The sequence below is a fragment of the Lepidochelys kempii genome, chromosome 9 (genome assembly GCF_965140265.1).
Source record: "Lepidochelys kempii isolate rLepKem1 chromosome 9, rLepKem1.hap2, whole genome shotgun sequence".
NCBI classification, from domain to species: Eukaryota; Metazoa; Chordata; order Testudines; family Cheloniidae; genus Lepidochelys; species Lepidochelys kempii.
In genome coordinates this window covers 59970074-59997501 of record NC_133264.1, presented here as the reverse complement: position 1 = coordinate 59997501, position 27428 = coordinate 59970074, and the positions used below count along the sequence as shown (strand labels likewise).

Below are 27428 nucleotides of genomic sequence, written 5' to 3'. Positions count from 1 at the left end.
TTGCTAATGAAACGAGTTGTGATGTTGTTGTGAAGCAAGGACAAAAGATAGCAGACCTCTTTGAGCCTGAGTCGATTGTAAAACCCCAGTGTGAAACTCAAGTTCCGACAATAGACCTAGCAAAGTTTGACTTTGGAGATTCACCAGTGTCCGAGGAGTGGAAAGATCACCTGAGGAAGAAACTTTGTGAAAGATCCAAGGTATTCTCGCTGCATGAGTGGGATGTGCAAAAGGAGTAGAGCACAATATCAGACTACATGACTCTCGACCTTTCAGGGAGAGATCTAGGAAGATTGCTCTCTCTGAGATGGAAGATGTACGACATCATCTTCAGGAGCTGGCTGTGAATGGCATCACTACAGAGTCCCGCAGCCCATACGCCTCACCCATTGTGGTGGTCCGTAAAAAGACTGGGAAAATCCGGATGTGTATTGACTACCGCACCCTAAACAGCCGTACTGTGGTTGACCAGTACACTATGCCTCGAGTCCAAGATGCGTTAGACTGTTTGCTGGGAAGCCAGTGGTTCTCTGTGTTGGATCTTCGAAGTGGATACTACCAGATCCCTCTGGGAGAAGAAGATAAGGAGAAGACAGCCTTCATCTGCCCATTAAGGTTTTATCAGTTCGAACGCATGCCCCAAGGGATTTCTGGAGCACCTGCCACCTTTCAACGTCTCATGGAGAAAGTTGTGGGAGATACGAATTTACTGTAAGTGTTAGTTTATTTGGATGACCTGATTGTGTTTGGAAGAACCTTAGAGGAGCATGAAGAAAGAATTCTTAAAGTGCTTGATAGGTTGGAGGATTATGGTCTGAAGCTTTCAATTAACAAATGCCAGTTCTACAGAACCTCAGTGAAGTATGTGGGTCACATCATGTCCCAAGAGGGTATGAGTACTGATCCCGATAAAATAGAAGCACTCACTACATGGCCACGTCCAAGTAACTACAGAGAACTCAAGACCTTTCTTGGATTTAGTGGCTACTACTGCAGATTTGTGAAAAACTATGCTACGATTGTAAAGGCTCTGAATGATCTTACCAGGGGACACCAGTCCAACAAGAACAAATCTAAGACCAAGAATAAGGGGAGGTCCCCAAAGCCTGCTGTGCAGAGACACTATGGCCCCTCCAAACCATTTGGGCCATGGTGGGATGAGAGATGTGAAAGGGCTTTTCGAGAAATCATTACTTGCCTAACTCATGCTCCAGTCCTAGTCTTTGCTGACCCAAGCAAACCATTTATCCTGCATACTGATGCCAGTTTGAAGGGTCTGGGAGCCGTCCTGTACCAGGAAGTGGAAGGCAAATGTAAACCTGTAGCCTTTCCAGCCGAGGACTGTCTGATAGTGAAACTCGCTATCCCACCCACAAGCTGGTATGCTCAATGCGGCTGACTGGCAAGAAGCCCAGCTGCAAGATATGGACATTCGTGATACACTACTTGCCAAAAGGGAGGGGCAAAGCCCAGCTGTGGTTGTCCCACCTAACCCGGAGGGTAAACTACTATTGAGAGAATGGACCAAACTAAAACTGGTTCAGGGAGTGCTACACCGAATGACCACCGACCCTTTACAAAAGCAATGAGCACAACTAGTGCTGCCAAAAGAGTACAGAGCCCTGGCCATGAGGGCCCTGCATAATGATTTTGGACATTTAGGGATGGAGAGGACCCTGGAACTTATTCGTAGTAGGTTCTATTGGCCCCGGATGGCTGAAGATGTTCGCAGGAAATGTGAGACTTGCCCTCCATGTGTTCAAAGGAAAACTCTGCCCACGAGGGCTGCATATCTCAAGAACATCACCAGCAACAAACCTTTGGAACTGGTATGCATTGATTTCTTGTCTTCAGAGGTAGACAAGAGGAATGTTGGGAAAATTCTAGTAGTGACTGACCATTTTACACGGTATGCGCAGGCATATCCCACATGTGATCAGAGGGCCACCACTGTCGCTCGAGTATTGTGGGACAAATATTTCTCAGTCTATGGATACACTCTGATCAGGGGCGGGATTTTGAGAGTCACCTTCTGAAGGAGGTGCTGAAGATAGCAGGAATTAAAAAGTCTAGGACAACGCCTTATCACCCCCAAGGTGATCCTCAGACAGAGAGGTTCAACCGAACCCTATTAGATATGTTGAGAACTTTGCGACCAGAGCAGAAGGCAACCTGGAGCCAGCATGTCGCATTTCTGGTGCATGCCTACAATGCCACAAAGAATGATGCCACAGAAGTCACCCCATATCTCTTGATGTTTGGGCGAGAACCAAGATTACCCATAGGCTTGTGCTTTGGTGTATCAGAGGATGGAGATAGCTATGAAACTCATCAGCAATATGTTTCCCGACTAAGAGAAAAGCTGTGGGATGCTTATCACTTAGCTACCTCTGCGGCTTGGAAGAACGCAGACCGGAACAAACATCAATATGATGCTAGAGTGCGTTCGCAGGAGCTCCAGCCGGGGGACAGAGTCCTGCTGCGAAATTTGGGTATTGCTGGCAAACACAAGATAGCTGACAGATGGAAGGCAATACCTTACCTGGTGATGGAAAAGCTGAGAGATCTGCCGGTCTACAAGATCAAACCTGAAGACGGTCCAGGGCAAATGAAGACAGTGCATAGAAACCTTTTGCTCCCTGTGGGGGAATTGGTAAGCACCCCTTATGAGATGGGCCACAACAGGGCAGCCGGGCAGAACAGAAGTGCTAGACCAAAGCCGCCATCCAACACGGACAGCGGGCCCCCTGCAGCTAACCTACCCCTGTTCAGCACATCCGAGAGTGAGTCTGAGGAGGAAGACACAACCATGGTGTATCCTGGAATGGAGACAAGATTTCAGTCTCAATCAGCTGAACCAAGAGAGAGCTCCCCCTCCTCTGCCCTAAACCCCATGGCAGAGGCATTCAGGCCTGTTACTGGCACCCCTGTGCCACCGATGGGACCCCCCTGTGATGATGCACACAGGTTATTGGACAGTGGAGACATCCAGGGGGAGGAGGCCCTAGTCACACTGGACCTTCCACGGTCAGAACCGGAGATGCAGGGGCCTATGCCAGTAGCCGAGGGATCCTCAAAGGAAACCTCTCCATCCGTCGCCCAAGAAGATGTCCTGCCTACCCCTGCAACAGAAATTCTCAATAGATGAGACAGGGTAATAAGACCAATAAAACGGTTAACTTATGAGGCACCTGAGGTGACTAGTGAGAAGCCAATACACTTAGCACACAGGCTTGTGAAAGCTGAAGTGGGCTTTCTGAGGCCCTTTGGAGGGAACCAGTGAATGGTATAATAGGGAGTATGATTCGTCGGGACAACAAATTCTCGGCTGGGGGGAGGATGTAAGCAGAGTCAGGATGAGCTCTACCCTGACATCTGGTGGCGAGTCATGGTGGGTTGTGGAAAAGAACTTCAGGAGCTGATCTCATTTGCATAGGCACACCCACCCTGCCTAGATGGTCACTTTGGCTGCTGTAGGAGCCCCAGTTTCTCTGTTATTGGGGCAGGAATAAACTGTTATCCTGATTATGTGACTCAAGGACAGTGAACTGTATGTGGCCTTTTGTTATGATGGAGGGACTCACCATCAAATAAGCAGCACTTGCTAGGTAAGGGTCATGGGCTCCAAAACCCAGTGAAGGGAGAGAGGCTGGGGACAGGTATTAATACTTGGTGGCATGGGCCCCTTGGTGAGGGCTTATATGCTAATTGCACTTCCTCCTCCCTCCACTGTGGAATATCAGAGCTAAGTTTGATTCCATTAGGAGTCTAGTTACAGGCTGCTGAGCTCACTTTGGGCCAATGGTGCACCAGCACTGAGGTTCCCCTACTACAAGCTGAAATCACTGAGTGTTGTGTTAAGTAGTGGGGGAGCCTGAAGATATATCACGGAGCAGTCTGCGGGACAGCTGGCAGAGCAGAGCCCCATGGAGAGATGGGGCAATCAGCTTTGGACCATGAAAGGTGCCCCTTAACCCCCCAACCCCATCTCCACCCAGGTTGGGAGGTAAACTTTTGAACTCTGGGGCTGCCCTGATCAGGGACAGAGACTTTTGGGTTGCTGGACTCAAGAACTGAAGGGAAAGGACAGACCCCAATTTGCTTGGGGTGGGTTTTTTGCTCATGAGTTGTGTTATGAATGCCGTTGGTGGTGTTTCCCCAACATAATGCCACATTGTTTCTCTCTGCTATTAAAAGGCTTTTTGCTACACTCAGACTCTGTGCTTGCGAGAGGAGAAGTACTGCCTCTTGGAGGCGCTCAGCGGGGGTGGTGTATATTTGTCCCAGGTCACTGGGTGGGGACTCAAGCCAGTTTTGCATTGTGTTATTGGAATGGATCCCCTAGATACTGAACCCGGCCCTTGCCTTGTTGCTGCCAACTCTGACAGGCAGAAGGGTTACACTAGCATGGTGTGGTAAAGTATCCTACCATGGAGGAGAGAATAAGGTTGCTCTCCCCAGAAACCTTTTGCAAAGCCTTTGAGAGTACCTCCAGGAGAGCTTTATGGAGATGTCCCTGGAGGATTTCCGCTCCATCCCCAGGCAAGTTAACAGACTTTTCCAGTAGCTGTACTGGCCGTGAATGCCAGGGCAAATTAATCATTAAACACACTTGCTTTTAAACCATGTATTATATTTAAAATGGTACACTCACCATAGGTCCCTTCTCCTGCTTGTTTGGGTTGGGAGGGTATTTCAGTCAGGGTGATAAAAAGATCCTGGCTGTTGGGGAGAACGGTGTGCTGTGTGCTCTCCTCAAGCTCGTCCTCCTCCTCATCTTCCCCATCCACAAAATCCTCAGGCACAGCAGAGAGTACCCCATCATCAGAGTCCACGGACAGTGCTGGGGTAGTGGTGGTGGCTCCCCCTCGAATTGTATGCAGCTCAGCATAGAAGCGGCATGTCTGGGGCTCTGTCCTGCAGTGTCCGTTTGATTCTTCGGTTTTCTGGTTCGCTTGTCTGAGCTCCTTAAGTTTCACACAGCACTGTGTTGTGTCCCTGCTGTAGCCTCTGTCCATCATGTCCTTGGAGATTTTTTGAAATGTTTTAGCATTTCGTCTTTTGGAACGTAGTTCTGATAGCACGGATTTGTCTCCCCATACAGCTATCAGATCCAGTACCTCCCGTTCAGTCCATGCTGGAGCTCTTTTTTGATTCTGGAATTGCACGGTCACCTGTGCTGATGAGCTCGCCGGGCGAAACAGGAAATGAGATTCAAAAGTTCCCGGGGCTTTTCCTGTACACCTGGCCAGTGCATCCAAGTTCAGAGTGCTGTCCAGAGCAGTCACAATGGTGCACTGTGGGATAGCTCCCGGAGGCCAATACCATCAAATTGCATCCACACTAATACTAGTTCGAAATGGCGATGTCGATTTCAGTGCTAATCCCCTCGTCGGGGAGGAGTACAGAAATTGATTTTAAGAGCCCTTTATGACGACAAAAATGGCTTTGTTATGTGGACGGGTGCAGGGTTAAATTGATTTAATGCTGCTAAATTCGACAAACTCGTAGTGTAGACCAGGCCTAAATCATGTCTGATTGTGACATCTGGCCACTTAACATGTGAGCCGCCACCTATTATTGCTGTTTTATTAGACTTAGTTGCCTCTTTAAACTCCCTCAGCACTAAACTCCCTCAGCATCCTTTCCATGATCAAGAGGTCAGCAATATAACTCTGGTAGTACCTTTGTATTCTGGTGACTCTGGATACAAACTGTTACCTATTTCTCAGTATGGCTCTCTCCACTTAGAAGTTCTAGTTCATTAGAGTCTATGAAAGCTTCCAGGTAAATGATGCCCTCCCACCTCTAGGATCTCAGCTGTCCTTGGTGGGTAATTCAGAGCCAGGTTTAGCACACTGACTTGCTGTCCTCACTATCCCATGGATCTTTGTCATTCCACCAGGTCTCAGTGATCCCCTTCATCTCAGGCTCCTTTTCCATTGCCCGGCATTTGAGTTCACCCACTTTGAGACACTAGCTTCTTGTGTTGCTCTATAGATTTTTACTGTTATATTTTTGGCCATGTGTATTTTTCATTTAGTTTCTTTAGCTAACACCTTAATCCTATTCAGAATTTACCTCTGATCTCAATCTGTCCCTGCCCCAGTTTATCTATAATTTCTGTTCTGTCCTTTCCCAGCTACGGAGAGACCTTTGTGTTATAAACATCCCTAGCAGAGATCTTTCTCCAACATGAATGCTCCTTATCCCCTCCCACTAGAATAAATAACCCCCCAAAACCATGTTAGCTGGGCACATCAGCTGTCTGGCTCTCCTTTGGGTAAGTGTGGAACTCTGTTCCCCTTCCAAATAGACTCTGCGCTCCCCCAAAAGTTCCCCACGGCCTGACGTAAAACCCTCCTTTCAGTCACCCTCACCTGGGCTCTGAGATGCCCTCTGGTCTTGCTGGCCATGTGTGTGGAACTGGAGGCATTCCAGGGAAAGCTGCCACAGAGCCCTCTCTTTCCTAGCAATCTAAACATAGCTTCCAGGACCTGTCTCTTACACCTCCCTATCCATGCGAGGAGACCCGGGCTCCTCCCTTGCCACACCTGTCTGGCAATCTGTCTCAGTGCCTTGCAAGATGTGACACTGTGCTGCCCGTAGGTGAGCAACCACCATCCGCGTTCCTAATGATAGAACCCACTACTGGCACAGTGCGTGTACCTCTCACAACCATGGCTCCAAGCGCTGGAGATACCCCCTCCAAGCATGATCAAAGACCGGGCTCTACCTCTTCCATAACAAGGTGCCAACTCAGGGGGGTGTCCCTCCTTCCATATTACCTTGGCCCCCTGAGATCATAACACCAGTTTCCTCAACAGGAGGGTGGGACCAGGCCGTTCTGATATCACACGTTTATTAATCCTATCTCTGCTCCTTTGATTCTTCAGCTCTGGCTTCCCAGTGCTGCCCCTGCAGTCAGAGCGCCTAGGGCCACTTGCCCCAGTGCACACATCCATCCCTGGGCCACCAGGCAAGCTGCCTTGCAACCTACACTCTGTAGCAGTTGCTCTTATTTTTTTCACTGCAAGTAGAGAGCCATGTGCGCTTTAGTTTCCCCGAATGACTGACCGAGAAGGACAAGTCTCTGACAGAACAGGACAAGTGGCTTGTTTTGTTTTGTTCTTTCCAGATAACATCTCTGCTTTACTGAGCAGCTCTGTGTGCATCCCTGCCGTCTAACAACACAGCAACATTTTTAGGCTTCTCCATATGCAAAATACCTGTCACCCCATCAAAGGTCATGACCTAGAAGTTATACTCTCTATATTTGTGCCTCGCCCAGAATTCTCTCAGTCCACAATGCTCTGCAGTCCTTTCTCCTTCCATCGTACCAGAGTTAAGCATTTCCTATCAGTCTAAACAGATAATACTATTTAATCAATTGATTAAGGTATTTGTCCTGACAGTGAAATGAAACCTTTCCCTCTGCAGCTAAGCATTTCCTATCAGTCTAAACAGATACTACTATTTAATCAATTGATTAAGGTATTTGTCCTGACAGTGAAATGAAACCTTTCCCTCTGCAGCAATCTCCTACTCACCCAGTGTGAAATGAAGAGTCATAGTCCTCTGGGTTGGAAAATTTGCAGTGGGGAAGGATCATGCCAATAACAGGTGTTGCCTAATGTTTAACCATCAGCTGCTATTATTCTATTTGCTTAGTCTGATTGGATTAGGATGTACTTGGGAGCAAAAACTATGGGGTTTTTTTTTAAGCAGGCTCCCTAATGCACCATACACCAGATATGTCACTTAGAAAACTGGTGAGCTATATAGCCAGCCCTGTTCTGCAAGAATCTGAAGCCAAGCCACCCTTTGTGATAGCCATGAGTGGTAGGTTCACAGTGCACTTGTTAGATTTTACAGAAATCTGTAAACTGTCCAAAGGCGCTAGCATCCATGAGCAGCAGTCCATGAGAACAGAATGCTACGTGACAGAGGTTACCTGTACCTGAGGTTCTTGGTGATGGTGACTGCATGGTAAGGGCTCAACCTTCAGATCAGTCCACTGGATGCAGCCGAGCTGCAGAAACCGCAGAGGAGCCATCTGCAGCACCTCAATCCTGGGGCAATCTGAGCAGTGCAGGGCTGCTCTAAAAAAAACCAAAAAAAATCACCCAAACAGCAATGACCCCCAAAGGGAGACCTGTCAGCCAGGGATTTCTAGAATCATAGAAGATTAGGATTGGAAGAGACCTCAGGAGGTCATCTAGTCCACCCCCTGCTCAAAGCAGGACCAACACCAACTAAATCATCCCAGCCAGGGTTTTGTCAACCCGGGCCTTAAAAACCTCTAAGGACGGAGATTCCACCACCTCCCTAGGTAACCCGTTCCAGTGCTTCACCATCCTCCTAATGAAATAGTGTTTCCTAATATCCAACCTACACCTCCCGCACTGCAACTTGAGACCATCGCTTCTTGTTCGGTCATCTGCCACCACTGAGAACAGCCTAGCTCCATCCCCTTTGGAACCCCGCTTCAGGTAGTTGAAAGCTGCTGTCAAATCCCCCCTCACTCTTCTCTTCTGAAGAGAAGAGTTCCCTACGCCCAGTTCCCTCAGCCTCTCTTCATAAGTCATGTGCCCCAGCCCCCTAATCTTTTCATTGCCCTCCCCTGGACTCTCTCCAATTTATCCATTCTTAATATCCTAATATCCATTCCTAATATCTGATTTGTGTCCATTTATCCTTTTACGTAGGGACTGTGCAGTTTGGCCGACGTACATAGCAGAGGTGCGCTGCTGGCACATGATGGCGTATATTACATTGGTGGACGTGCAGGTGAATGAACCAGTGATGGTGTGGCTGATCTGATTGGTCTTGTGATGGTGTCGCTGGTGTAGCTATGTGGGCAGAGTTGGCATCGAGGTTTGTTGCATGGATTGGTTCCTGAGTTACAGTTACTATGGTGCGGTGTGTAGTTGCTGGTGAATAAATAAATGGACACAAATCAGATATTAGGAATGGCAATATACAAAAACCTGTAGGAGAATGCTTCAACCTCCCTGGACACACAAGAGCAGATTTAAAGGTAGCCATCCTGCAGCAAAAAAACTTCAGGACCAGACTTCAAAGAGAAACTGCTGAACTTTAGTTCATTTGCAAGTCTGACACCATCAGCTCAGGATTAAACAAAGACTTGCCAGCTACAAAAGCAGTTTCTCCTCCCTTGGTGTTCACACCTCAACTGCTAGAAGAGGGCCTCATCCTCCCTGACTGAACTAACCTTGTTATCCCTAGCCTGATTCTTGCTTGCATATTTATACCTGCCTCTGGAAATTTCCACTACATGCATCCGACGAGGTGGGTATTCACCCACGAAAGCTTATGCTCCAATACATCTGTTAGTCTATAAGGTGCCGTAGGACTCTTTGCCACTTTTACAGTTTCTAGTAGCACCCATAAATACTCCACACTACACAAATAAAGGATAACACGCTTCCCTGGCCCCACAAAATTTGCATACTCCCCACACAGGCAATGCTGAGAGAGCCAAGGAGCCTGTTTGAATCTCCAACAGAATCCAATGTCTAGGGCTTGTTTAGTGCAATATGCTGCGTGTGTGCGCACAGGGTGTTAACCCCTGCTTACCATTGCTTAGCTGATTTGTGTCATGTGTGCAGAAAAAGCAATCAAAGTGGCCTAAAAGCACCTCTGTAGCCACTCACTGACTGAGTAGGTCACCCCAACCCCCAGTGCCTGGAGGGCTTTGATAGCTGCAGCTCCCACAGCTGTACACACCAGCTGTGAAAATCTTCACCTTCTGCTTCCTGAATAGGCCTGTGGAATGCAGGACCATAAAAGGGGGCAGAGCATCTCTTGCCTGATTCTCAGAATTCAGCAGGGGCGCAAGCGCATCATTGTTTCTCATTTGCCTCCTTTGATTTCTAATTAGGGAAGCATCCATTCCGGCTCTGAGCACTCTAGCAATTACTAAACCACAAGCCAGGAAACATCAGCCTCCGATCTCTTCCCTGTTCAATGATCAGCCAGTCAACAAAACCCAGAGCAAAACATCCCCACTGCACCAGGCTCCAACCCCCTCAAACTGGTCAGCAGCGCAAGCTGCGCACCTGGGAGGTCTGCAAGCCACAGGGGAGAGGGAATGCATACCAAAGCCTTGATCTCTTCATGGAAGATAACCAGCCAGCCAAGCCCTGTTTAAATCCTGGTAGCTCCAGTCACCATGGCAGGATGGAACAAACAGGGTGACAATCACACATTCTTGTCCCAAACCCCTTTAGGTTGTAAGACGTTGGTTCTGGCCCATGAACTCTGCACCAATGCGGAGAACGGGTATCACATGCTCGCAGTGGGACAAATCAATTTCCCCCTAATATTTAAGCTAAACTCCTCCTCCCTTCACTACCAGCCCCTGCTTCTCATCCCATCCTCCAACACTGGGGGCTTGGCTACACTTGCGAGTTACAGTGCATTAAAGGAGACCCAGGTGCACTAGCTCACTACCCTACCACACTGGCAAGGCACATAGAGGGCTCTGACTCCGCAGCTGGTCCGCTCCTGGTACTCCACCTCAGTGAGTGGATAACGTTTTGTGCATCCCCACTGGAGCACTGGGGCACCAGTGTGGACGCCCTGGTCTGTTATCGCACTCTGATCGGCCTCCAGAAGTGTCCCACAATGCCTATTCTAGCCACTCTGGTCATCACTTTGAACTCTACTGCCCTGCCCTCAGGTGACCAACCATCATATCTGCCCTTTAAATTCTCTGCGAATTTTGAAAATCCCCTTCCTGTTTGCTCAGCCAGGCATGGAGTGCTCTCAGCGAATCTTTCCAGGTGACCATGCCTCCACACACCAGGCAATCCCCAGGATGGAGCAATGGCAAGGTGCTGGACCTCATCAGTGTTTGGGGGGAGGAAGCTGTCCAGTCCCAGCTGTGCTCCAGCCATAGGAATTATGATACCTTCGGGCAGATATCAAGGGACATGATGGAAAGGGGCCATGACCGGGACACACTCCAGTGCAGGATTAAAGTGAAGGAGCTGCAGAATGCCTACCACAAAGCCCGCAAGGCAAACAGCCACTTCAGTGCTGCTCCTGTGACCTGCCGTTTCTACAAAGAGTTGGACGCAATACTTGGGGCCAACCCCACCTCCACTCCGAGTATCACCACGGACACTTCAGAGCCCAGTTCAACAAGGCGGGAGGAGGAGGAGGAGGAGCAGCAGCAAAGTGGGAGCGAGAGTGCTGAGGCGGAGGAAGACACCCCAGAATCCATAGATGCATGCAGCCAGGAACTGTTCTCAAGCCAGGAGGAAGGTAGCCAGTCGCGACGGCCGGTACTTGGGGAAGGACAAACACCAGAGGAGGTTCCCAGTAAGCCGCTTTTATTTTGGGAAGGAAGTTATTCGGTATGGGCTCCTGGGGTGAGGACGGTATGGGCTGCATGCATGGCTAGATGCGAAATAGGGCATTGATGTGCTCTCTCACATCGCGGTAATCGGCCTCAGTGATCTCTTCAAAGGTCTCATCCAGAACTTAGGCAATGCGCTTGCGCAGGTTTCTCAGGAGAGCCACTGTGTTCCTTGTCCCAGTCAGGCTAACTTGTCCGCCACTGTGCCAAGAGGGGCAGAGTGGACCATTGCTGCACACAGGCAAGGTGCATATGGGCCAGGGCGGAATCCGCATTGCAGTAGAAGACCCTCCCTTGCTTCCCAGGTCACCCTCAGCAGCGAGATATCTTCCAGGATGAACTCCTGTGGAAAATGTGGGGACAGTGTTCAGTATAGGGGCCCCCTGCCACTGTTGGCTCTCCCCAAGACACAGAAACCCAGAGGACAGTACAGCCGTGAAACAATCAGTCACGCTTGACCCTGTGATTACTCACCATTTTGGGGCTCCCGTGGGTTATGTGCGCTCACTTTGGGACAGGCAAATTATGCTATTGCATAGACTGTGCTTGCCCTTAAGTACAGGGGAATCATTGCTCTATCTGATGTGAACAATGCTGCCTCTGTTAAGTGTTGCATTTTGCCTTTACAGAGGCAACCTTGACATCTCAGCTGTCCATGTTATCACTGGCTGAAAGACTCCAAAGAATCAGAAAGAGGCCACGTAGAAGCAAGGAAGACATGTTGCATGAAGTCATGCAGCATTCAAGTAATGAAAATTGAAAAGTGCAGGAGTGGCGGAACAGTGAAAGGAGGATCTGCCAGCAGAATGAGGAGCGCCGGCACAAAAGCGTGGTGCTCCGGCAGCAAAGCACGGATCGGCAGATAAGCATAATGGAGCACCAAGCGGACTCGATCCAGGCGCTCGTAGCCATGCAGGCGGAGCACTACCGTGCCTGAGCCCCCCTGCAGCTCTGGTCCCAAAACTCTTTCCCTTGTGCCCCCATATCATCTCCAACCCACTTTCCCCAACATCCGGGTTCTTAACTGCCACCAACTGCCTCCAACACCTGTAGCTTCACCACCCAGCCCTGGAAACTATGAGCCTTACCTACTGCACTCAACCCCCATCACCATGCAGTATAGCCATCCTGAAGTGCAGCACTCATTGCACAGCACTCCAGACAGGAAGGCCGAGTATGATAACAGGACATACGCAAATCTGTGATTGTATCATTCCCCATCCCACCCCCTTGCCCTTTCTGTTTCCCAAGCAGTTGTGTTTCTTTTCAATAAATGGATTTTTTGGCTTTGAAAACATTCTTTATTATTGCATGAAGTAAAAGATACCTTAGCCCAGGAAAGAAACAGGCACTGCAAGTCAGCATAGCAAAACACAGATTCCTACTAACATTAGAACCATTGCACTTCACTCCCGTGCAGGGAACCAGACATTACTGGTGGCTTTCAGCCTCAAATTGCTCCCTCAAGGCATCCCTAATCCTTGCAGCCCCGTGCTGGGCCCCTCTAATAGCCCTGCTCTCTGGCTGTTCAAATTCAGCCTCCAGGTGTTGAACCTCCGAGTTCCATGCCTGAGTGAATCGTTCACCCTTCCCTTCACAAATATTATGGAGGGTACAGCATGCAGGTATAACCATGGGCATGCTGTCATCGGCCAGGTCCAGCTTCCCATACAGAGAGTGCCAGCGGCCCTTTAAACGGCCAAAAGCACACTCCACAGTCATTCTGCACCTACTCAGCCTGTTGTTGAACTGCTCCTTGCTGTTGTCAAGGCTCCCTGAGTAGGGTTTCATGAGCCATGGCATTAAAGGGTAAGCAGGGTCTCCAAAGATCACAATGGGCATTTCGACTTCCCCTATGGTGATCTTCTGGTCTGGGAAAAAAGTCCCAGCTTGCAGCTTCCTGAACAGGCCAGTGTTCCAAAAGATGCATGCGTCATGCACCTTTCCAGGCCAGCCTGTGTTAATGTCAATGAAACGTCCACGGTGATCCACAAGCACCTGGATAACCATAGAGAAATACCCCTTCCAATTAGTGTACTCGGAGGCTAGGTGGGGTGGTGCCAGAATTGCAATGTGTGTGCCATCTATCGCCACTCCGCAGTTAGAGAAACCCATTTGTGCAAAGCCATCCACAATCTCAACCTGGAGTCACAGTTCTTCTGAGTAGGATGCGATTAATGGCCCTGCAAACTTGCATCAACACGATTACAACGGTTGATTTCCCCACTCCAAACTGGTTAGCGAACAATTGGTAGCTGTCTGGAGTTGCCAGCTTCCAGATTGCAAAAGCCACCCACTTCTCCACTGTCAAGGCAGCTCTCAATCTCCTGTCCTTGTGCCGCAGGGTGGGGGCGAGCTCCTCACACAGTCCCATGAAAGTGGCTTTTCTCATCCAAAAGCTCTGCAGCCACTGCTCGTCATCCCAGACGTGCATCACGATGTGATCCCACCACTCGGTGCTTGTTTCCCAAGCCCAAAAGCAGCACTCCACGGTGGTAAGCAAGTCTGTGAATGCCACAAGCACACTCATGTCATATGCATTACTCGAGTCAATATCATCATCGGAGTCCTCACTGTCACTTTGGATCATAAGGAATAACTCTACTGCCAAACGTGATGTGCTGGCGAGACTCATCAGCATATTCCTCGGCAGTTTGGGATCCATTCCCGCAGACCGAAAGGGAAGACAGAGCGCGCAGTACAAAAAACGTTGAAAGATGGCGCCAAATGTGGACGGAAGCACAGGGATTGTTGGGATGCGAACCGATGCATCACAGGGCCTTGGGACAGGACCCAGAATGCCCCGCATCCCCCGCCCCCTTCCCACAAGCCACAGCGCCAGAATGGGAAGAGGTACTCTGTGGGATAGCTGCCCCACTCCCAATGCCACTGCAAGTGCCGCAAATGTGGCCACGCCAGTGCGCTTGTTCCTGTCAGCGCTTTCCCTACTGAGCTCTCCGAAGGCGGGTTTAACTCAAAGCACTCTACATCTGCAAGTGTAGCCATGCCCTTGGAATGATTCCCTTCCTTCATTGCTGCCCTGAGGGCTTTTATTCCTTCCCATATCCCAGTAGATGGGATTCCACCAACAACCCAGCCTCCAGCGCGCAGCATGAAAAGCTGTGTTCAGTCACTCTGAGAGCTGAAAACCTGTTTACTTTCATGTTGGTTATGCTGGTTGCGGTGCATTCTAGTCGAGACACCAGCACTCAGCTTTCAAGAATTAAACCTGTTTTCATCAGCACCAGCAGTCACTTGGATCCAGGTCTGTTTACACTAATTAGGAAAGGGGGTTGAAAAGAACAGCTAGCAATGTGAAGCCAACAGCCATTTCTATTATGCCGCAATTTCTATGTTTCCCTATGCAGGGAGAGTTCGAGCCCTAATGCAATATAATCTTGTGTGATAGCAATTTGCTGCTGCCAATAGGAGGCAGCACTGGGAGATTACGCCTGCCCCCCAGCATACTGCTCCTCTAGGACATTCTACAGGCCATTATCCTCTGATCCCACTGAGGGCTACCAAAAGAAACTACACCATCTGCTCAAGAAACTCCCTGAAAAAGCACAGGAACAGATCTGTGCAGACACATGCCTAGAACCCCGACCAGGGATATTCTATTTGCTGCCCAAGGTGCATAAACCTGGAAATCCCCGACCAGAGGTATTCTATTTGCTACCCAAGGTGCATAAACCTGGAAATCCTGGACGCCCCATCATCTCAGACATTGGCACCTTAACAGCAGGATGTCTGGCTATGTGGACACTCTTCTCAGGCCCTACGCTACCAGCACTCCCAGCTATCTTCGAGACACCACTGACTTCCTGAGCAAACTACAATCCATCAGTGATCTTCCAGAAAACACCATCCTGGCCACTGTGGATGTGGAGGTCCTCCAAACCAACATTCCACACAAAGATGGACTACAAGCTATCCCCAATAACGTCATGGCAAACCTGGTTGCTGACCTTTGTGACTTTGTCCTCACCCACAACTATTTCAAATTTGGGGACAATATATACCTTCAAGTCAACGGCACTGCTAATGGGTACCCACATGAGCTCACAACCCTGGGTTTAGCAGGCCAATGCTCAAACCACTGAGCTATCCCTCCCCCATTCAATTCATTATAATTCGTATAGTTGTACTTTGCATGAGTGCTTGGTAGTTGGCAATTCATAACTGTAAGGTGGCTGAGGAGTACGCTTTTCTACCAAAGGGATCAAGGTGCACCCAGCCTCTGTCATGGGGTGTTGCTCTGGAGTGATGCTCTCAGCCACGAGAGTGCACAGCATCCACCACTATGGAACCGGGCTGTGGGACTCTGATTCCTTCGCAGGGACATCGTATTTTTTGTCCACCCGCTTGCACATCAGGGCCACCAAAGCGGGTTTGCCACACCATCTTAGCTGGGTCTAGGATGGCCTCGTTAATTGGGAGGGTGATTTTGGAAGGAGATGAAGCATGAGGATATCAGTGAGCTGATGGTGCGTGTCTTTAACCTCCTCCAATGGTATGTGGAGGGTGTCCGCCATACTTTTCGTGGTGATGGCGAAGTGAAGAAGAGGATATGGCCTTAGGTGTTACCTCCTCCTCTGTGTCTCCCTCCTGTTCCTCCATTTCTTGAGGCTCTGAGGCCCCTGGTGCTGTGGCTGAGGGAGCATGTCTGGGAGGTTCTTGGGCAATGCTCGGTGCCCTTGAGGCAAACTGTCTGTGCGCTGCCCAGGGGTCCCAGCACAGCAATTGCAGTGGCATAGCACCCAGTGGCAGTGCCCATGGGTGGTGCCATCTGGTGATCCATTCCCAAATCCTGTTAATAGTGGGTCCAATATGGAGCTTGGGAGGAGTATTGTGAAACTCCTTCTGGCTTGCTATCCAATCCCTCGCTTGGCATCGGAGGGGCACGGCATGATTGCGGGGAAATACCCTCAGTTGGCCATGGCTTGGTGCCATGATCTCGGTACCGAGGAGTAGAGTGTCAAGCTTCCAACACGCTCATGTCACCGGCCTGACGGAATTCCATTGGTACCGAGTGTCCCTGTGTTGGGTATGGCGAGGTCCCCATGTCCCCCCAATGCCACTGGTGATACCAATGTCAGTTTGCGTACCAGGAGCATCTTAGGGCATTCACCCTTGTGTCTCTATACTGAAGAGACAGTGCCCATGCCCAAAGGGTCTGTAGGCCTATCAATGGTACCACACACTAACAGTCGCTGTGAGGTGTAGGTGCCAGACGATCTCAGTGCTGAGGACAGCCAGCGAGATGGTGATTGCTTTTAGCTATCCCTGGGCTTGCTGAGGGAACTTCCCGCTCTCTTTTTTGACTTGTGAGAGGAATCCCTGGACCATTTCTTCAACTCACTATCCTTCAAAGTTGAAGGTTGAGGGGAAGACTCACGCCAGTCAGTGGGCTGGGGTCAGAGAGCCGCCACCATACAGATGATTTTCTGCCGGCGCTCTGTCCTTGCGGGATCCTGACAGAAGAAACACTACTGTTGGATATGGCCCTCACCGAGGCAGCGAATGCACTGGGAGCACTTGTCTGCAACCAGGAATCACCTCGCTGCAAGTGCGATACTTCTTGAAGCCCAGAGAACCGGGTTCCGCAAAAGAACAAAGTCTTTTCTTTCTTCCTTTTTCAGGCATGGCCAAATAAAGAGTCAGAAAGAAGTTAGATGGTTTCTAAAAGCTGAAGTTTAACAAACGAAGGGGAGAGTTAACGATCCACTAAATGACAAGTAATGGCTCCATCTCTAGCCAGGGGCAGTTGAGAAGGAACTCAGGGGGGTTAGCCTGCACTGGCTAGCCTTGTGGCACAGCACAGGCGAGACAACTCATATGCGGGCCCAACGGACACTGCTTCTGAAGTTCTCCAATCAGCAGCACAGGGCCGCACAGTGGGGCAACCAAAGGGACACCACTCGAAGAAGAAGAGGATCTGCTTTGAACGGATTTAAAATGGAGCACTATAGCAGAGTTTGAGCATTGGCCTGCTAAACCCAGGGTTGTGAGTTCAATCCTTGAGGGGGCCATTTAGGGATCTGGGGCAAAAATTGGGGATTGGTCCTGCTTTGAGCAGAGGGTTGGACTAGATGACCTCCTGAGGTCCCTTCCAACCCTGATATTCTATGATTGCTTATTCAGAGAGCAATGGCTCTTTATGCCACAATGAAATCAATGTGCCCATGGCTGTCATTGTAACGAAGGCAAAACTGTAACATGAACAACACTTAAACAAGCACCCAAATGTTTTAATAAATACAAACATTTTAAGAATCAATTCAGCAGGGCTGGCTCAGGCCAATTCATATGCCTGTCTGCTGGTAGAAGAAGCGACCCAAGGGCAGCAGCGAAGTGCAGCTATTTCCGGATGAGGATCCCCAACCCCACTGCATGACTGGCACCGTGCTCAGAAATGCAAATTCCCATCCATGAATTGGGCCTTTCATGGGAACAGCAGCAGCAAATACTCAGGACCTACGCGGCACTTTTAACTGAGGGTCACATCTCACTTTGCAATGGTAAGTAAGGCCCATTATCTTATTCTCGAGGGGGGAAACTGAGGCACAGTACGGGCAGTCGGCTTGCCCAGGGTCACATAGGCCAAGTCCGTGTCAGAAGTCAGCTCTCCAATGCCCCACACATGCATACACCTCCCAGCTTTCCTACATTTCTTCCCCCTTTTCCCCACCCAATAACTTAGCAAGTTTCAGAAGCTCGGCACAGCCGACCTATCTCCACGTGGCCAGCAAACCTGCTGGTATGCAACAGTACAGTGACAGCAGCGGGGCTGGGGTTAACTGGTTATTTACGATGAAAGCAGCTGATATTCTGTGACGACCCCTTGCTTGTAGGCACAAGGGTGAGTGTTCCCAGGAGGATGCTGCATGAAGTTAAAGAAGCCATGAGGCCTCTTGTCTGCACAGGGCAAACACAGGAAGAACCCTGTACAGTGAGCGGACTGCAGTCTGTAATGCTTGTATCCTCACATGCTCCCAATGCGCAAGGCAGTGCTAGCATCCTCAAGGAACTGGGCCCAGACAGGCTAAAGGACTTGACCAACGTCACACAGAGAGTCTGTGGCAGAGCAGGGAATGGAATCAAGTCTCCCAAGTCCCAGGCTAGTGCCCGGACCACTGGACCATCCTTTCAACACAGATCCCTTCTCCACCCCAGCCCTGCTTAGTGTACCCACTTAGGGCTCTTACAGGTATTTTAGTGCCTAACTCCAGACTCCTAAGGTGCAGGAGTTTCCCTTTGGAAGGAAAGAGTGAGCACTGACAGGGCAGCACTGCAGCTCTCAGTGCTTCAGCCTGCTTCTCCGTGCTGGGCCTACGAGGGTGCCAGCAGCTCCTTTGCAAAATTACAGACAAATGCACTACAAGTAACTGCACATTAATCCCGCTGACCTTTAAACATTGCGATCACAAAGGAAAAGCGTACTTTGGAGGGAACGAGCGGGTCATGCTCAGAGATCTGGGGAGAGTCAAACAGCCTGCTCCAGCACTCTCAGCATGGGCTTTACACCTCCTGAGTTATTAACATAGAGACAGGCAGGCTTCCGCTGGAACACTCGCCTCGCCAGCCATGCCCGATTGTCAGAACCCTACAGGGCAAGCGAACCTCCTTTTTATATTTGTTCATCAGGCCGCTTCATGGCAGCCATTCGTCTCCCGGACAGGAACGGAACACAAACAAATCACAGCTTTACTAGCTCCACTTCGCTGAAGGGACTCCTGCAAACACAGCGTGTAAATCAACCAGAGGAGCAGCACACTGGAGTTTAGAACTGATTGGAGACCAGAGCTTTAAAAAATCATTTAAAAAGTGGTTATACCAAGGCAGAGTTAAGATGATGGCTTGGGAGAAATCGCATCTCGCTGCTGCCAAAACCCAAAAGGCAGATGGAGTCAAAGAGAGTAAGTGCCCCAAGAGGCAGGGCAAGAGGGGTAAGTGGGGCAATCAGCAGCCAGAACTGCACACCCCACTCCCTGGGGCAGCATGAGCTGACAGGGGCTTGAAGGGTATCTACTGGGGGGAGGGGCAAAACAGAACTGCTGGCCACTGAAAGGGCTCCAGGTCCATTTCCAGGGCACCATGGCAGCTCAGTCAATGAGCCAATCAGCCGCACAGGGCTTCCCTGGGGACATCACAAGGAAAAGGAGTACAGTTGCTCCAGTGTAACAAACCCACAGCTGGCAGCACAGACTGAGCACGAGATGGAGGAACGCAAGTACTGCGCGGTCTGCAATACCTCCCATCGGGAGAGGCCCAAAGCACACTATACACCCCAAGGATGACCCTTCCTTTTAGAACCGAGTGATGGCTGCAAAGCATCAGCACTCCAAGGCAAGGAAGTGGAGAGTTAAAGGCACCACACCTGTGATCCTACTGGCAACGACACACACGTTATTGTGATCAGAAATGTAAAGTTCATTGCAACACAAACACCTTAACTCTGACCTACACAATGTTTGCGTGCGGGGCAGGGTGGGGGGGTGTCTTAAAGTATTTGTGGTGTTCTGTTGTTAATAATTTGTGTTATCATAACACCTGAGAGCCCCAGTCACAGACCTGGGTATCTAATTTCTTTAAGGGATCCTATTACATAGGAAATGCAATATTTTAATGCAACGCTTATAATTGAGGTTTCATGAGAATAATCTATACTTAGATGGTTTAAACAGGAAGAGTCTAACACTATGCATTTATGGCAGAATGATGGGATTTTGTAGACAGGCTCTTCAGGCTGATCAATACTCATGGCAGCATCATTATTGCATATAAAACAGGAGTCACGCAGCAATGACTCAAGCTCATCAATTTTGCTTTCCAGAAGATTTGGCATTGTAATTAGATCTTGTGATCACTAGTGAAAGAACAGCATTTATGAGAGGTCAGAGTTAAGGGGACTGCATTTTGAAGAACTTCAAATTTTGTACACTCAACTGTAAGGCTGTTTGCGCTATTCTGTGGGCAGTATGAGATTTATGATCTCTTCATCACTCTGCTTTCCAATACCTGGGCTTTGGAAGTGAGGGAATGGGTAAGTAAAACATGATCAAGAAGTGATTGTAACTGTCTGGGTTTTTTTAAATGAAGTTATTGTTTATTATCAAATTTCCCTTTTGTGCGTGTGAGTGCGCACGTGCAGTTAAGTAAAGTCTCAGTGGGTCAGGTGAGTCCTCAAACTTCTAAATTAGACTGAAGAAGAGAGGCATTGCGAAGTTAAGACTCCCAACTCAGTCCTGCCTTCTTTTGCACAGCCCTGACAATATACAGATCACCTAAATTGTAAGAAGAAGTATTAACTAGGTTTTATATAGCGCTCTTTATCATAGAATCGTAGGACTGGAAGGGACCTCAAGAGGTCATCTAGTCCAGTCCCCTGCACTCATGGCAGGACTAAGTATTATCTAGACCAGTGATTCCCAAACAATGGTTTGCAACCCCATTTTAATGGGGTTGCCAGAGCTGGCTTATACTTGCTGGGGACCAGGGCTGAAGCCCAAGCCCCACTGCCCAGGGCCTGAGGGCTTCAGCCCTCGGCGGTGGGGCTTAGATTACAGGCCCAGGGCTGAAGTCATAGAATCATAGAATATCAGGGTTGGAAGGGACCCCAGAAGGTCATCTAGTCCAACCCCCTGCTTGAAGCAGGACCAATTCCCCGTTAAATCATCCCAGCCAGGGCTTTGTCAAGCCTGACCTTAAAAACCTCTAAGGAAGGAGATTCTACCACCTCCCTAGGTAACGCATTCCAGTGTTTCACCACCCTCTTAGTGAAAAAGTTTTTCCTAATATCCAATCTAAACCTCCCTCACTGCAACTTGAGACCATTACTCCTCGTTCTGTCATCTGCTACCATTGAGAACAGTCTAGAGCCATCCTCTTTGGAACCCCCTTTCAGGGAGTTGAAAGCAGCTATCAAATCCCCCCTCATTCTTCTCTTCTGCAGGCTAAACAATCCCAGCTCCCTCAGCCTCTCCTCATAACTCATGTGTTCCAGTCCCCTAATCATTTTTGTTGCCCTTCGCTGGACTCTCTCCAATTTATCCACATCCTTCTTGAAGTGTGGGGCCCAAAACTGGACACAGTACTCCAGATGAGGCCTCACCAATGTCGAATAGAGGGGAACGATCACATCCCTCGATCTGCTCGCTATGCCCCTACTTATACATCCCAAAATGCCATTGGCCTTCTTGGCAACAAGGGCACACTGCTGACTCATATCCAGCTTCTCGTCCACTGTCACCCCTAGGTCCTTTTCCGCAGAACTGCTGCCTAGCCATTCGGTCCCTAGTCTGTAGCTGTGCATTGGGTTCTTCCGTCCTAAGTGCAGGACCCTGCACTTATCCTTATTGAACCTCATCAGATTTCTTTTGGCCCAATCCTCCAATTTGTCTAGGTCCTTCTGTATCCTATCCCTCCCCTCCAGCGTATCTACCACTCCTCCCAGTTTAGTATCATCTGCAAATTTGCTGAGAGTGCAATCCACACCATCCTCCAGATCATTTATGAAGATATTGAACAAAACCGGCCCCAGGACCGACCCTTGGGGCACTCCACTTGATACCGGCTGCCAACTAGACATGGAGCCATTGATCACTACCCGTTGAGCCCGACAATCTAGCCAGCTTTCTACCCACCTTATAGTGCATTCATCCAGCCCATACTTCCTTAACTTGCTGACAAGAATACTGTGGGAGACCGTGTCAAAAGCTTTGCTAAAGTCAAGAAACAATACATCCACTGCTTTCCCTTCATCCACAGAACCAGTAATCTCATCATAAAAGGCGATTAGATTAGTCAGGCATGACCTTCCCTTGGTGAATCCATGCTGGCTGTTCCTGATCACTTTCCTCTCATGCAAGTGCTTCAGGATTGATTCTTTGAGGACCTGCTCCATGATTTTTCCAGGGACTGAGGTGAGGCTGACTGGCCTGTAGTTCCCAGGATCCTCCTTCTTCCCTTTTTTAAAGATTGGCACTACATTAGCCTTTTTCCAGTCATCCGGGACTTCCCCGGTTCGCCACGAGTTTTCAAAGATAATGGCCAATGGCTCTGCAATCACAGCCGCCAATTCCTTCAGCACTCTCGGATGCAACTCGTCCGGCCCCATGGACTTGTGCACGTCCAGCTTTTCTAAATAGTCCCTAACAACCTCTATCTCCACAGAGGGCTGGCCATCTCTTCCCCATTTTGTGATGCCCAGCGCAGCAGTCTGGGAGCTGACCTTGTTAGTGAAAACAGAGGCAAAAAAAGCATTGAGTACATTAGCTTTTTCCACATTCTCTGTCACTAGGTTGCCTCCCTCATTCAGTAAGGGGCCCACACTTTCCTTGGCTTTCTTCTTGTTGCCAACATACCTGAAGAAACCCTTCTTGTTACTCTTGACATCTCTGGCTAGCTGCAGCTCCAGGTGCGATTTGGCCCTCCTGATATCATTCCTACATGCCCGAGCAATATTTTTATACTCTTCCCTGGTCATAAGTCCAACCTTCCACTTCTTGTAAGCTTCTTTTTTATGTTTAAGATCCGCTAGGATTTCACCATTAAGCCAAGCTGGTCGCCTGCCATATTTACTATTCTTTCGACTCATCGGGATGGTTTGTCCCTGTAACCTCAACAGGGATTCCTTGAAATACAGCCAGCTTTCCTGGACTCCTTTCCCCTTCAAGTTAGTCCCCCGGGGGATCCTGGCCATCCGTTCCCTGAGGGAGTCGAAGTCTGCTTTCCTGAAGTCCAGGGTCCGTATCCTGCTGCTTACCTTTCTTCCCTGCGTCAGGATCCTGAACTCAACCAACTCATGGTCACTGCCTCCCAGATTCCCATCCACTTTTGCTTCCCCCACTAATTCTACCCGGTTTGTGAGCAACAGGTCAAGAAAAGCACCCCCCCTAGTTGGCTCCTCTAGCACTTGCGCCAGGAAATTGTCCCCTACGCTTTCCAAAAACTTCCTGGATTGTCTATGCACCGCTGTATTGCTCTCCCAGCAGATATCAGGAAAATTAAAGTCACCCATGAGAATCAGGGCATGCGATCTAGTAGCCTCCGTGAGCTGCCGGAAGAAAGCCTCATCTACCTCATCCCCCTGGTCCGGTGGTCTATAGCAGACTCCCACCACTACATCACTCTTGTTGCACACACTTCTAAACTTAATCCAGAGACACTCAGGTTTTTCTGCAGTTTCGTACCGGAGCTCTGAGCAGTCATACTGCTCCCTTACATACAGTGCTACTCCCCCACCTTTTCTGCCCTGCCTGTCCTTCCTGAACAGTTTATAACCATCCATGACAGTACTCCAGTCCTTAGGCTTCAGCTTTGCCCTCCCTCCCTGCCTGGGGCAGTGGGGCTTCTGCTTTGCCCCCCCCCCACCTGGGGCAGTGGGGTTCAGGCAGACTCAAGCTTCTGTCCCCCATCCTGGGGTCGTGTAGTAATTTTTGTTGTCAGAAGGGGGTGGCAGTGCAATGAAGCTTGAGAACCCCTGATCTAGACCATCCCTGACACGTGTTTGTCTAACCTGCTCTTAAAAGCCTCCAATGACAGAGATTCAACAACCTCCCTAGGCAATTTATTCCAGTACTTAACCACCCTGACAGTTAGGAAGTTTTTCCTAATGCCCAACCTAAACCTCCTTGCTGCAATTTAAGCCCATGGCTTCTTGTCCTATCTTCAGTGATTAAGAAGAACAATTTTTCTCTCTCCTCCTTGTAACAACCATTTATGTATCAGTAAATCTCAAAGCACTTCCCAGTCTTTACTGCATTTCTCTTCATACCCCTGTATGTTATCTCAGTGTTCATACCCCAGGGTTATCCCAGTGTATGGATGAGATAGATGTTTTGCAAGCATGTTCAAAAAAGGCCATTTTAACATCTTGTGAAGTAAAATTCTCAAAAGCAACTCATTGACTTAGGCGCCTCTGCAACCATTTTCAAAAGAGATGTAATTGAGTGCCTAAATCACCTTTGAAAATGGATGCTTATGGTTGCAAATGACTTAGGAGCTTTTAAACATTTTACCCTCTGTCTCCTAAATCCTGCTGACTTACAGTGAGATATAGGCTCCTAAACCCCTCAGTCACTTTTGAAAATGGGACTTACCAATGCTTTCAAAATGTTACCCTTAATCTCAAAAAGGTCTCAGGCTCACAGACTTTAAGGCCAGAAGAGACCATTGTGATCTAGTCTGACCTCCTGCACACTGCAGGCCATAGGACCTCACCCACCCACTCCTGTAACAGACCCCAACCTCTGTCCTCAAATCATGATCAAAGTCTTCAAGTTACAGAGAATCAACCATTTACACTAGTTTAAACCTGCAAGTGACCCATGCTGCAGAGGAAGGTGAAAACCCTCCAGAGTCTCTCTGCCAATCTGACCAATGGGAAATTCCTTTCCGACCCCAAATTTGGCAATCAGTTAGACCCTGAGCATGTGGGCAAGACCCACCAGGCAGATACCTTGAAAAGAATTCTCCATAGTAATTCAGAGCCCACTCCATCTAGTTTCCCATCTTCAGCTGTAGAGGATTTTTGCGACTAGCAGTTGCCAATGGGCCACATGCCATTGTAGGCTGTCCTATTGTACCACCCCCTCCATAAATTTATCACGCTCAGTCTTGAAGCTAGTTAGGTTTTTTGTCCCCCTGATCCCCATTCAATTTGATCAACATTTCCAAACCATACTCCAGGTGCCACAGATTATTAATGATGTGCACTGCTATAGCACATCAAGCTCTCAGTCAGGACAGGGGTCTGACTGCGCTAGGTGCTGTACAAACACACATATTGAGAGAGAGTTGCCCCAAAGAGCTTGCCATCCAATCTAAGACAACACTCAGTATGTGGGTGTGATAAATAATCAGACACCAGGACATCGCCTTGTGTTAAGTGTGGTGCAGTCCATTCCATTTTTTAAATAAACGTAAATAAAGAAAAATTTAGCAATAACCCTGAAAATGCAACAGCATGAGAACAGGGAACAATATCACCCTTGTAATGGGTGTATGTTTGCAACCTGAATTCTGAAGAGGCTATCGCTCTCCGTAACAAACCACACTCTGCAGTACAGAGACCCGCAGAGAGAGCCCTGCTTTCTACAGCTCCAACAGTGCAGGCTCCATCACTTGAGCTACAGCTTCACCTTTATAGAAAGACCCTCTTGAACTTTCTAAGCTGCAAGCAGCCAACACAAGGGGAAGATGCTGACCCACCAACATACCTGCTAAATGGTGCTTCCAATGTCGGCAACCTGACAAAGCTACAACAGGAGGTACAAAAAGAAAAGTTAATTGCAAGGAACTGTTAATGCTTACGCTGAAATTTAAACCCACAGTCCCACAGGCAGGAAAAAGAGAGCTACACAGCTCTGGTATAGCCCACCTCTCACTCATAGAAAGACCAGAACAGAGGGTCTTTCATTACCAGGCATCAGATAACACTAAGCAGTAGTGAAGATACGTATTGCTGTATCGAAAAGTCTTTCATTTGCAAATCTGCATTAACAATGCGCCAGTGAAAAAAACATTTCAGATACTGTCAGAACTGAACAGTGCACACAGGTAAAACGAGTGGACACACTCCCAGGCCACAGGGTGATAGAATGTCTCCTGAATGATGTTATAGAGCAATAATAATAATAATCTTAATCTTTCACATCTATAGTGTTCTGCATCACAGTATTTCAAGTAACTTCTACGAACACAAGCTAATGAACTCCTCAGAATCATGTCGGAGACATGTTCTGCACTGATCCTCATGGCATTTTACATGTAGGTACAAGACAATATCCCTGCCCAAAGGAGCTTATGATCCAAGTTAAGACATGACAGTGTGAATTTTACACCTGGGTGCTAGCAGAGAAAACAGGGGCTGGCATCTCAGAACACCCTGGCAAGGCAGGCTGGGAAGCATTATACCCATTTTATAGCTGGATAAACAGAGGGTAAATGACTTCCCCAAAGCCACATAGAACATCAGTATAGAGCCAGGGCAAAACTCAGGCAAATAGACAGTGAGCTGTCACTGGCCCTCATCCCCATCTGCCTCCAATTTCAAAACAAACAACAACAAAGCAGGTAAACACCAGGTAAACACCACAACTGCACCAATTATCACTGTGTTTATTTGACCAGTTAACTACAATGTTAATTTACCTATGCACAGCACAGCTTTCCCCTGTGACCCAACAGGAGTGGAAGGGACGGCTCTCAGTGATTGGCCATCTCTGTGATGAGCTGTACTGCGGGATAATGCCTTGTATATTACACTGGGGTTTTCCTTTAATGAGTAGAAAGGAAAATACATGCTTTGTATCTTGCACAGAGCAGCGGAAGATCAGTGGAATAATAACAGAGCCTGGAACTGGCACACGAGAAAAAGAGCATTACATCCACAGGCATATTCTCCCCTTGAGAGCAACTGTGCCTTTATTCTCTACAGAAACCACCATGCGTGCAATGGCACGGTATACAACTGCTCAACTGTAATACACATGCATTAATCCCAAGGACACTAGCGGGAGCTGGGGGCACTTTTCTCAGATCACAGGACTACATGAGAACCCGCCAGCAGCAAAGGGCTTAATGAAATGTGTGTGAAAGGGCAGGGTTTAAATCAATTCAGTCTCCCAACATCCAGAATACACTTTAGAACTCCCATCACAGACAAGCATTGTAAGAGTGCTCAGTGGCTTGGCTGCGCTCAAGGGAGAGATTGGGAAGGGAGGCAAAGACCCTCGGTGGCATGGAGCATAATATTTTGTATTTACATAATGCCTTTCATCCGAGGATCTTAAAGCACTTTAGAGATATTAGAATATCATAGAATATCAGGGTTGGAAGGGATTTCAGGAGGTCATCTAGTCCAACCTGCTGCTCAAAGCAGGACCAATCCCCAATTTTTGCCCCAGATCCCTAAATGGCCACCTCAAGGATTGAACTCACAACCCTGGGTTTAGCAGGCCAGTGCTCAAACCACTGAGCTATCCCTATTACTGATGGAACCTCACAAACCTGCTGTGGGCTAGCTCACATGCTACAG

General features: G+C 48.7%; 1 protein-coding gene across 6 annotated transcripts in view; it reads right to left on the bottom strand.

Moving 5' to 3' along the window:
• Positions 1–27428, bottom strand: part of MID2 (midline 2) — a 343120-nt gene that overhangs the window by 300139 nt on the left and 15553 nt on the right. For 2 of the 6 annotated variants that reach the window (XM_073360610.1, XM_073360616.1), the window contains exon 2: positions 7961–8933. The exons of 2 other annotated variants lie outside the window; for them this stretch is intronic. The gene's annotated coding sequence lies outside the window, so the exon portion shown is untranslated. Of the gene's footprint in view, positions 1–7960; positions 10078–27428 lie in introns of those variants that run through there. 2 more of the 6 variants (XM_073360615.1, XM_073360613.1) reach the window with 2 other exon arrangements.